Here is a 12,289-nt window from a genome sequence, read left to right on the forward strand (position 1 = left end):
GCTCTCACAGACCTGTAACGTCTTCTGTAAGAAGCTTTTCTGTCCCCCACTCGTTACCTGTATGAATGGCACCTGTTTGAACTCATCATCTGTATAAAAGACACCTGTCCACAGCCTCAAACAGTCAGACTCCAAACTCCGCCATGGCCAAGACCAAAGAGCTTTCGAAGGACACCAGGAAAAGTATTGTAGACCTGCACCAGACTGGGAAGAGTGAATCTACAATAGGCAAGCAGCTTGGTGTGAAGAAATCAACTGTGGGAGCAATCATCAGAAAATGGAAGACATACAAGACCACTGATAATCTCCCTCGATCTGGGGCTCCACACAAGATCTCATCCCGTGGGGTCAAAATGATCATGAGAACGGTGAGCAAAGATCCCAGAACCACACGGGGGGACCTGGTGAATGACCTGCAGAGAGCTGGGACCAAAGTAACAAAGGTCACCATCAGTAACACACTACAACGGCAGGGAATCAAATCCCGCAGTGCCAGACGTGTTCCGCTGCTGAAGCCAGTGCATGTCCAGGCCCGTCTGAAGTTTGCCAGAGAGCACATGGATGATACAGCAGAGGATTGGGAGAATGTCATGTGGTCAGATGAAACCAAAGTAGAACTTTTTGGTATAAACTCAACTCGTCGTGTTTGGAGGAAGAAGAATACTGAGTTGCATCCCAAGAACACCATACCTACTGTGAAGCATGGGGGTGGAAACATCATGCTATGGGGCTGTTTTTGTGCCAAGGGGACAGGACGACTGATCCGTGTTAAGGACAGAATGAATGGGGCCATGTATCGTGAGATTTTGAGCCAAAACCTCCTTCCATCAGTGAGAACTTTGAAGATGAAACGAGGCTGGGTCTTCCAACATGACAATGATCCAAAACACACCATCCGGGCAACAAAGGAGTGGCTCCGTAAGAAGCATTTGAAAGTCCTGGAGTGGCCTAGCCAGTCTCCAGACCTCAACCCCATAGAAAATCTGTGGCGGGAGTTGAAAGTCCGTGTTGCTCGGCGACAGCCCCAAAACATCACTGCTCTCGAGAAGATCTGCATGGAGGAATGGGCCAAAATACCAGCTACTGTGTGTGCAAACCTGGTAAAGACCTATAGTAAACGTTTGACCTCTGTTATTGCCAACAAAGGTTATGTTACAAAGTATTGAGTTGTATTTTTATTATTGACCAAATACTTATTTTCCACCCTGATTTACGAATAAATTCTTTACAAATCCTACCATGTGGATTCATGGATTTATTTTTCACATTCTGTCTCTCACAGTTGAAGTGTACCTCTGGTGCAAATTACTGACCTCTGTCATCATTTTAGGTGGGGGAACTTGCACAATCGGTGGCTGACTAAATACTTTTTTGCCCCACTGTATGTTCACTCAATGTGTTAAGGCCATGTTGAGATGTCAAGATCATGTGCTGAAGTTCCACAAACTGGTGATCTAGTATGATTCTCCCACACAGATATTTCTAGGGTTCACAGAGAATGATCAAAAATGAGGAAATATCAAGTGAGAATGGTACAAGCTCATGGGAAAACAACAATAACTGAAATAATCACTTTGTTATAACTGAGGTATGCAGAAGGGCTTCTCAGAATGCACAACATGTCAAACCTTGAAGCAGATGGGCTACAGCTGCAGAAGACCACACTGAGTACCACTCATGTCAGTTAAGAACTGGAAACTGAGGCTACAATTCACATGGCCTCAACAAAATTGGACAAGAGAAGGCAGGAAAACTGTAGCCTGGTCTGATGAGTCTCACTATCAACTTTCGCATGATAGTGAGAGAGAGATTTCATTGGCACACTTTAATCTCCTCAGTACAAAACAAGCACAAGTTAAACTCCACAGCCTACCTGAGTATTGCTGCTAACCATATCACTTCATGGCCACAGTGTACCCATCCAACGATGGCAGCTCAAATCATCCTTAACTGGCTTCTTCAACATGACAAAAAGTTTGCAGTACTCAAATGGCCTCAACAGACACCAGATCTCACTCCATTAGAGCATATCTGGGACAGCTGAAAAACTAACTATGAGATATTATCATGTTAATATGGATCACAATCTCTGAGAAATTCTGCCAATCTCCCATTCTGCCACATGAACTGAAATCTGCTTCATTGTCATGAAACCCTTTGAGATGTGTGACACGGTGTGTTGTCAAACTGGAAGTAGCCATCTGGAGATAACAATTTGTGAAACCCAAATGGTGCCAAGAAACCATTCCCAACACCTTCACACCATCACCACCACCACCGTCTGAGTTCCTGTAGTCTTTCTGACCTCTTATCAGCAAGGTGGCTTCTGACTGTGGTGCTTGAAAATTCCAGCAGTTTCAGAAATACTCACATAGGCCCATCTGGCACCAACACAATACACGTTCTGGTGCTTGACGTGAACGTTAACTCAACTGAACCCAAGTTCGGCTCCCCATTGAGCTCAAAGATTCTGCCAGCAGAACTGAAGCTCCTTCGGGATGTGGTTCTGAGCGAGAGATGACCAAGCTAATTGTTTTCAACTGGCCTTTTGAGCAGCGATGACCAGCTCACAGGAAGGGGTTGTGACCTCTCGCCGGTGTCCAGGCATGTGTTAAAAGCCTTCCCACAGTGCAACATGCCCTGGACTAATTTCACACCCTTTCTATTGTGAAGGAGCCCAGCTGTGCTTGTGTACATTTAAGTTTGGGATATTTCTGTGTGATTGAGTTTGTAGACGCTCACTCTTTTTTCTTTTTTTTTCTCTCTCCCCGTATCTGTTTGCCTTTTTCCTTGCGTGGGGAGGCCACATGTCCCCATGTATTCCTTTTTGTATATGAATTTGTGTCTGGGTTTAGTTTTGTCATCCTCGCATGGTGGCCCACAATAAAAGCAGCTATGCCTTTCAGCATGATTTGTGTCGCACAGACGATTCGTCTTAGTGAGGAGCGTTTTCCACATGCCTGCTTCTCTCTCCACACTCGGTGGGAGAACGTCTCACTAATCCAATTTAGAACTAGGAAAACAGATTTCTGTCATGCAGTGCCACTGAAGAAACACGGTCTTTCTATAGTGTGTCTTTTATAATCATAAAGTGGGCTTTGCAGCTCAGAGGGTAGTTTTGTATCATTAAGGGAATACATCCACATACATAAGCACAGTGTCTCAGTTACGCTGTTCAATGTTATCACTAGTCCAAAAAAAAGAGAATCTGATGGTGTCACATATCTCTGATACATAATCTATCATTTATCTCAAAGCGAAACAGGATGTTTTTGCTGCGGTTTGGTTCATTTACTGGCTTTTTTCATGTTTGAAGATACTTACACTATTTTTTGTTCCCAGTCATTTACTCCACATTCAGTAGTATGGGCCAGTCCAAAGGGCAGAGGATGGCTAACCCTGAAAAATGATTGGCTCCAGTGGTGCCCCATGACCAATAGCATTGGACAGTAATACTGTTAAGCTTACAATGTTCAACAACACTGAATGAGGGCATGGATTTGTTGCCTTCCAGCAGGAAAGCAACTTAGTATATTTACTAGAGCTGTGCAACATTAGAAATTTGGGTATAGATTCAACACGAAGTAAATACAGGGCCAGTATTGCTAATATCAATGCAGATATCAATATTTTAACTGGTAAAGGCAGTATATGTAGCAGAGGGCAGTGTGTTGTGATTTGTAGGAATCATCAATTTGCCAAATTTCGAATAACACGAAATCACTGAGCATTTCACTTTCCATAATAATTAGTTAATACATCAATTCACATCTGGAATGTAAATGTGCCTGCCTCTAAAGCACTGTGGAGCAAATTGTTTAAATCTGACCTACGGTTATAAAAATATGAGATAGTCTTCAATTTAATTTGTCACATATACAGTACAACGTGTAGTGAAATGCTTGTGTCTGAACTGCAGATGTAGCCACGCCATTCCAGGGCTTGGGTTTTAGCATGGGGTGTCTCCAGGTCCAGAGGTGTGTAGTCTTACCACTACACTATCCAGCTACACAAAAAGGTTTAGTCATTTTTTTTTATATTTCATGTTATAAGTATATTTTAAAAATTATTTCTGTATAACATAATTTAATGAGCTACATACAGAACCAGTGTTAGTTAATAGTATCAATACTTTAATCAGTTTGCCCACCTCTAACATTTATCCAAGTACTTTACTGAAGTACAGACTAATATATCAAAAATAGGTATTTTAGATTTATAAATGCATATAAATATATATATTTATATGTATCTAAGTTGCTTTGTGTTAGATTACTTTCAGCTTATACTCTATTATATTATTATTTGAATGTAAATTTTGACATTTTGCTCTATATCATTTATTTTAAATTTTAGTTACTCATCGTTCTATTGGTAAATTGCAGTATTCTAGCTCAAGCTACCCCTAAATCATTAACATTAATATTACACTATGTCTGTGAAGGTTCTCAGTCATCCAGGTCATCGTAGTCAAAGGAGCTTGCAAAGAAAAGCGTCTGGACTTCTTTAAGTTACTTGAAGACGTTTCACCTCTCATCCGAGAAGCTTCTTCAGTTCTAAGGTCAAATGGTGGAGAGTCCCAGATATAAACCTAGTGGGAGTATCCCCCCACAGAGGGACAAAAGGACCCCCTGATGATCCTCTAATCGCCTGAGCCAAGGTGTGAAACTGGGTGTGGGTCCCAATCAGCCAGAGTTTCGGGTGCGTTCATTGTGAAACCTGACTGATTGGGACCCACACCCAGTTTCACACCTTGGCTCAGGCGATTAGAGGATCATCAGGGGGTCCTTTTGTCCCTCTGTGGGGGGATACTCCCACTAGGTTTAAATCTGGGACTCCCCACCATTTGACCTTAGAACTGAAGAAGCTTCTCGGATGAGAGGTGAAACGTCTTCAAGTAACTTAAAGAAGTCCAGACGCTTTTCTTTGCAAGTGTGACCTCTGTGTAGTGTCTTCTCTGGTCTGCATTCACAACAAAAAGGCAATGGTTAGAATGCTCTCTTTTTAATGTCGTGGGCAATCAGCACAAAATCTCGCAGGAATCCTCCATTATTCTGAGGATTACATTTCCACTTGCAGTGTGATCGTATAGTGGTAAATTTATACAACCAAAATAGAAAAACTTCAACACCATTAACATTGCATGTTAAATTTCCCAAATGAAAGGAATATAGAAATATATTTTAAAGCTGTACATGAAACAATGTAAATTCTCTAAACAGTGTGGCACAGTCACATACCTGCATTCACAACAAAAAGGCAATGGTTAGAATGCTCTCTTTTTAATGTCGTGGGCAATCAGCACAAAATCTAAACGGGAAAGCAACAACAGAGTTAGCTAACTATGCTCCCATTTTGTTTCCTCTCCTCCCAATAAAGAAATCTCACATAAACGTGCACTGAGTTCAACATAAAGACTGGAGAAATGACCCGCAACAAATGATGTATAAACAACAAAAATAATCGGGTCAGACTGTATTACTTTAACAGCCTGCGATATGATTTTTCCTCCCCACGACATTTGCGCATTCCTTACCTCGCAGGAATCCTCCATTATTCTGAGGATTACCCAGAATCCCTTGCCCTTTGTGAATATTGCAGGGTCACTTTTTCGACAGTAGGTGGCGCCAATGTCCCATTTAGCGGGATTTAACTTCAACTCTATTTAACTATGTTACACAAGCTCCTTTGAATATTACACTATATTATGCTATGCAGCAATGCCTGTTTGAAAATTGTGCCCACATATTTTCTACTCCAATTTTCTGCACTCATTTTATTTCTGATGAAATATTGTGATTCCCTCTCTGTGCCACCTATTTAAAAAAATCGTGGAAACACCACTGGTTGCCAGCAAAGCCGTGAATGCAGCACCAGTGTCCCAGAGGTGTGTTGTCCTTTGGATGCTCTTGTTGTATTTTTGCCTATGCTTTTCCCTGTCTGTGTACTCAAGTTACAATGAATAACAAATTAACAAATTGGTGACTTGCACCATGATGATCCGTGGGGTAATCCTCCACTGTGTTTTACTGCTGATTATCCAGGTATTCTGTCTCACACATGCAAACAAACCATTGTGTGTGGACTGGTAGGCCAGTGATGAGCTGGCAGATATCCACAGATGTAGATCCCAAATGCAGACAAAAAGCTGTTCCAGTTGGTTAATTTGTGTTTGCTGTCGATCAGGCTAGAAAACCAGCTCTTAAAATAATTCATATAAAGAGGTGATTCTTTTTAGAAAGATTTGGGAAGCCTGTGCCTGTAAAGTTTTATGGTAGTTCTTCAATTCCTCAGTTTGAGCCGTTAAAGGTAACATGATGCATGAGGCTGTTGCTGCGTGAAACTGGTTGCAAAAAGGTTGCTGCATCACAAACCTGCTTGTGATCGCTTCGGTTGCTATCAGGTTGGCATGATCACCTGTAGTTTGCATGAAAGATCCAGATTTGTGTCTAAACACCATCAAACTAACCACCGAGAGGCAGTGACACTTGTAAAAAAAAAAGAAAAAAGTGAGATGCCAAATGGAAACAGAAAACGATCAACTTTGAAGTAAAAGTCGTGCTTTTTCTAGCATGTCTGTTTCAGTGGTGATGTACAGTTTTTACTTTAAAGTTGAACAATCTCTAGTTCAGATTTGTGTCATGCTTTTTGCAGTTTTGCTACTGCTTGGTGAGCAGTTTGCTAATGTTTGCAGACAAGTTGGCATCTTCCATGCAAACTATGGGAGACTGCTGCAACTTGCTAACGACCAAAGAGCTTTTTTTGTTTTTTGTTTTTTGCACCACCATATACCTCCTTTTGACCCATTGCATGTCCTGCAACAACCAACAGCCACTCACCAACAATACATAATTTTTACCTAACAACAACTGGATACTTCATACTGGTACTCGGGTTGTTGCACAATATTTATTGTATTATTTTATTACTTGTCATTCTATTTTTTAAACTATTTATTTATTACTTTTTAAAATTCTGTTTCTTTATTCTTTTTCTTTTCGCTCTGGGACCATGTGTATGTAACTTCATTCCACCTCATGTAAACATGTGATGTGAATGACAATAAATCCTTGAATCCTTATCAGGGGGCGACTGACTGGTCTTTAACTTCACAGTGACTTCCAGCAACAACTTCCCCAATAATAACCTGTGGGGAAAAACAAATATTCCCTAGTGGCCAGCGGTAGCCATGACTGGGGCCTAAGAAAGCTCTTTAGACCACATTAATTTTGATGATTTAAATAAACCTCTTTGGGTGAATTCTGCTTTTAAAGTTACCTTGGGAAGTTTTCAACCACTTGCGGTACTATGGAGCAAAGTTTTTGACATTCATTCCTTTTTTACTTTCAAACAAACATGATGAAGTGATTTGTCCAAAACAAATTAATTACAGCGGGCGGGTGAGATTACATATGCTTTTTAGAATTTCATGCACATGCTGAATAAATGGTTCAGATATTTACAAATCAATAAAAACATGCACGTGTGCGAGACATTAAGTGCTGCCGTGTACACAAAGTAATGGATGTGCATTCAGTTTGTCAAATTACACTCATTTTTCTTCTGCGTCAAGTTTGTATTATTTGACATTTAATAAAAGTGACTTGAAAAAGACCATGCCCTGTTATTCATGTATTGTTGTTTCTATTTGAATTTGGCTAAAGGATTGTGTAACCCAGACACTTTTGTCTGGGTTACAGTTTTGTAACATAATCACAGTCATTTAGAAGGAAGTAAATCTAAAATAGTAGAAGGTTGTCCTTGAGTCATTTTGTGAGATAACATGAATTTACACAATGATAAAATTCTCAGTGGTATAAGATAGCAGTGATAACATAATGGCATGATAGCTTTACTTTTATACCAGCATTGCTGATTTTGAAGTCCCATAGTCTTCCTTTAATAGTACATATCAGAAGAAACTGACTTGTGATTTCTGAGTCTGAGACACTTATCTGCTGATCATTTAAGCTCATTAGAAATAGTGCAATAGTGAAACATTTTAAAAAGCCAATCTTTATTCATTCAAATAGAGGTCACCCACATATTGTCTTTCTTTTGTAGATTATAAATTGCACCTTTCTTTCTCAGCCTCTTCTCCACCCGCCATCTCTCAGCGTTTGAGAAAGTCGACTGAATTTAAATGGGATAAATCATAAATCTGATTAGGTGAATATTCTCTGTGATCTGCAGGGCAATATGGAAGAAAGGTGATGAATTGAAAATGATGAGGAGACTTCTTTCATTTTCATTTTTTTCCCCCCCTCTGTCTGTCTTCCGATCCACCCCCCGTTAGGAGTTTAGTTGAATAATTTACTAGCAGGGCCATAATGTGAGGTACTTCATTAGATTGAAAAGCTCTCTGGTGTCAACTGAGACGTCTCCTAATTGAGAAGCCTTTGATGAATCTCGATCAGAACTATGACAATTTCAACAGTCTTGAGACATATTACAGTAACCTATAATTTAAAAAAAAAGTTGCCACAGAGGTTTTAATATGTCTCTGCAAATGGTCATTAATTAACTATAGCTCAGAATGGACCGAAGCACACTTCCCCAGCCTAAATCAAAAACTTGATCTTAGCTTAAAAACCAAATAGCAGGCTGATGAGTAGGGATGGGTATCGAAAACCGGTTCTTGTTGAGAACCGGTTCCCACTGTTTCAATTCCTTGGAATTGTTTGCCATTTTTGCAAACGATTCCCTTATCGATTCCAGTCGCCCCGAATGACGTCATCACGTTGTGGAGCGTCATTTACCTTGCAGGAAACATGGCGCGTAAGCAGCTCAAACGCTCAAAAGTTTGGTTATACTTTACGAGAACGGATGACAACAGGGCAACTTGCAATACTTGCAAAGTAGATATTTAATTTAAGGGAGGAAACACTACGAATATGCAAAAGCATGTGCTCACAAAACACGCGATGACCTTAAATGAATGTCGTGTTTTTAATTCCGCTCCGGACTCGTGAATCTCAACCCAGCAGCAGCGGTAACGTTTGCACGTCCTCTCCCGTTAATGCGGCAGGTAAATAATCAACTAACAGTGCATATTATGTTAGCGCGATCTGCCTTATTACAAAACCTGCCATTACTGTGCATTTAGGTGACCGTGATGAGAGAGACAGAGTCTGGCTCAGATGCTGGCAGTTCTCGCTGCAGTCTACCGGTAGCGTCTCCTTTCAGGCCAGGATAGACGAATGTCACCGAGCAGTGACTAAGTTTGTGGTCAAAGGCTTGCACCCATTTGCCACAGCAGATGCCCTCGATTTTCAGTAAGTGAATGTCCTTAATTGTAGGCAGGGACATTACTGGATATTCTTGTGTAATTGCTACAGAATAATTTATGTTATACTTTTTTATTGCTACAGAAGAATATTTATTTTATTATTTTACATTTACAATTTTTTTTCCTGGGGCCCCTTTGACACCCCATTGAAGAGCCGTAGGCTGTGGATCTCTTAAGATCTCACTGTTGGGTTTGTAAGGCCATGTTACTCCTAAATTTCTATCTTGTTCAAAGAGAAGATATAAAACAAAGTTCTAAGCTAATCGACCTTAGTGTTCTTCTTTTTTAAAGAGAATCGATAAGAGAATCGATAAAGAATCGAATCGTTAAACAGAATCGAAAATAGAATCGGAATCGTGAAAATCTTATCAATACCCATCCCTACTGATGAGTGGTGCTTCTCTTTGAGGACTTGGAATTTAACATCTTTTTCTTTTTGTGGCTGTTTTTTTTTTTTTTTTTAAGTTTGTTTATCAAATGGAGATTCTTAAAATTAAAAGGAAAAAAGTGTGCATTTTTTGTGCTCAGCTAACACTGAAACATTAATGTACTGATAAAAGTAATAGACAACATGTCTTTGTGTCATTTCAATTTCACTTACATAGCATCAAATTAGGGCTGTGCGATATGACCAAAATCTCATATCCCGATATAAGAATTCTATCGTCCGATAACGATATAAATCACAAAAATGTAACATTTTCTTTTTTTTTTTTTTTTTTTTTTTTTTTTTGGCCTGTCCCGTTTGGCTCTTTTGCCATCAGAATTGTTGTCTAAAGGCAAAGAAAGATGCCCAACGGATTTACTTTACCAAACTGACCATCCCAGCCTTGCCGTAATGGTCCATTTGATTCACCTTTTATTGTTTATTTTATTTTCACTTACTGAATACGGGACAGACTTGACTGGGGGAAAGAAGGGGAGAAAAAAAGAGGGAAAGAGAAACAGCTGAGAAGAGGGACGGGGGAGAAGGGCAAAAGACAAAAACCAACAGAACGGGCAGAGAAAAAAAATGCATATATCAATCACCTGGATCACCTGCTGAGAAAGAAAAAAGAAAGCAAGCAGAAGAGAACAAGAGTAATAGAATAAACAACATCACAATGATATATGGGAATATGACAGTAAATACTAAATGTTAAACATTATTGTGCAGCACATAAGATCAACAGAACACAGTGTGCTTTGAGGTAGGAGCCAAAAAGGGTGTAGTTTGTGGGTGTGATCACCCGTGTGTACACCTGTGAGCATGGACGCGCTTGTTTTTTGTTTTTTTAAAAGGTTCCTTCATGTAATAATCTGCTAGAGGGTGTGGGGGGGCCACAGCCCCATCCTCCAGGGCGTGAAGCAGGTGTGGAGGAGATCAAAACTCCAGACATCCAGAGGCCCCCAGAACACAAGAGACCAAGGAAGACCAACAGAGGGGCAGCCGCGCCACTGTCCCGGAAAGAGCTGAGGAGAGTCCCAGATGAGGGCTCACTCAGCAGCCGCGGAGCAGAAGCCAGGGGGAGTTGCAGTGACGCGCCTGTGAGCTCCGCCGGCAGCCAGCTGTGCCTGAGTGACCGAGCCCCAGGCCGAGAGGCCGGGGGCACCCCACCTCCGACGTGGCCCGAGCGAGCCCCAGGCTCCAGGCCCCGATAAGCGGCCGCCAAGGAGTGAGCCGGTGTGTACCTGGACGCCCATCCCCGGACACAAAGAACCACCAACGCACCGATGTCTGAGGGGGTCCGCCACTGGCAGGGGAAGTGGTGGTAGGGGGAGATAGGCCTCCAAACCTTGGAGGGCCTGAGATGTCCCCAGAGAGGTGGCGCCTGACACCCAACCTGACATATAGACACAGACATACAGGCACACACAGACACAAACATCCATTCCCACCCTCATGCTCTCATATGCACTTACTCCACACTCAACCAACGTGGAGACAGACATAAAGAGACGTTGTACACACGATCACACTCCCCAAGCGTACTCTACAAACCGGGTCTAGGTGCCCCCGCCCCTGGAGGGGGGAACTGCACCCAGACCCAGGTGGTGTTTCCCTTTTCCCTGCGGTGGGGGGAGGCAGACCGCCCCGACTCCGCAGCAGCAGGAAGGCTCCACACTCCAGACCGCAGTCGGACGGCCAACTCCTCCTCCTAGTCCTAGCCCCCCTGCTCCAGCAGGTCGCAGAGAACGGGGGTGAGAGAAGACTCCGAACCTCCCTCCACCCGTTCATTGTAATGTTGATGCATGTGTGTTCTAAGGTGCATTTAAAACCCAGGAGGGCTTGGAGCTACCTGCCAGAGAGCAGCAGGTAAGCGCATGGTCCCTCCTGCTAGCCCTCAATGTCTACGTGTATTTAAAATTGAGAGGTGGGCAACGATGCCAGGGGTGGGGTGTACACCCTGATGGTACTTTGGACTCCGTGTATCGTGCCCACCCCCAAGATCCTATATGTATGTGTAATGAGAGTGTGAGTAATGTGAATGTCTAAGTTGTGGGATAAAATTGAGGCAGAGGCAGCCAGAAGGGGACAGAGGGGGGGGGGGGGGGTAGCCTCCTCTGCACCCTGGTGACATACCCCTACTCCAAGGCCCTGCATGTGTGGGTGGTTGTGGTGGAGCGGGAAGAGGGAGGCAGCTGGAGATGGGGAGGGAAGGAAGGGAGGGGCAAGTGACCCCTCCCTGGGGCCAGCTCCCCCGCTGACCCCAGTAGGCACCCCCATACTCCGCGCCCCGCCAGGGAAAGGGGGCCCAGGCCCATCCAGACCGGGCCCAGTGCAGCAGCGCCGCCCGGCCCCACAGAGCCCGGGACAGTCCACCCAACCCCACCACAGAGAAAACTGCACCCACCCCACCATCCACTCATCTTCCAGACTACATAAGACAATAAACACCCAGGCTGAGATCTTCCTCCACCTCTCCTGTATCTCCCCCTCCTGCAGAGGCAGCTCCTGAGGAGAGGAAAGCTCCTGCAAGATGTGACAATCTCCCCCACCAGTTGAAGAGCCCCCCAGGT

At 42.9% G+C, this 12,289-nt stretch overlaps 1 long non-coding RNA gene across 1 annotated transcript; it reads right to left on the bottom strand.

Annotated features, from left to right (window-relative positions):
* Window positions 1-4,988: 4,988 nt before the first annotated feature.
* Window positions 4,989-5,679, bottom strand: LOC113009042 (uncharacterized). The gene is made up of 2 exons (XR_003270107.1): window positions 5,537-5,679; window positions 4,989-5,310 (listed from the first exon to the last, which is right to left on the bottom strand). It is a non-coding gene; the product is annotated as an uncharacterized LOC113009042 (long non-coding RNA).
* Between the last annotated feature and the right edge of the window lie 6,610 nt (window positions 5,680-12,289).

This window comes from Astatotilapia calliptera, chromosome 17 (genome assembly GCF_900246225.1).
Source record: "Astatotilapia calliptera chromosome 17, fAstCal1.2, whole genome shotgun sequence".
Classification (NCBI taxonomy): Eukaryota; Metazoa; Chordata; class Actinopteri; order Cichliformes; family Cichlidae; genus Astatotilapia; species Astatotilapia calliptera.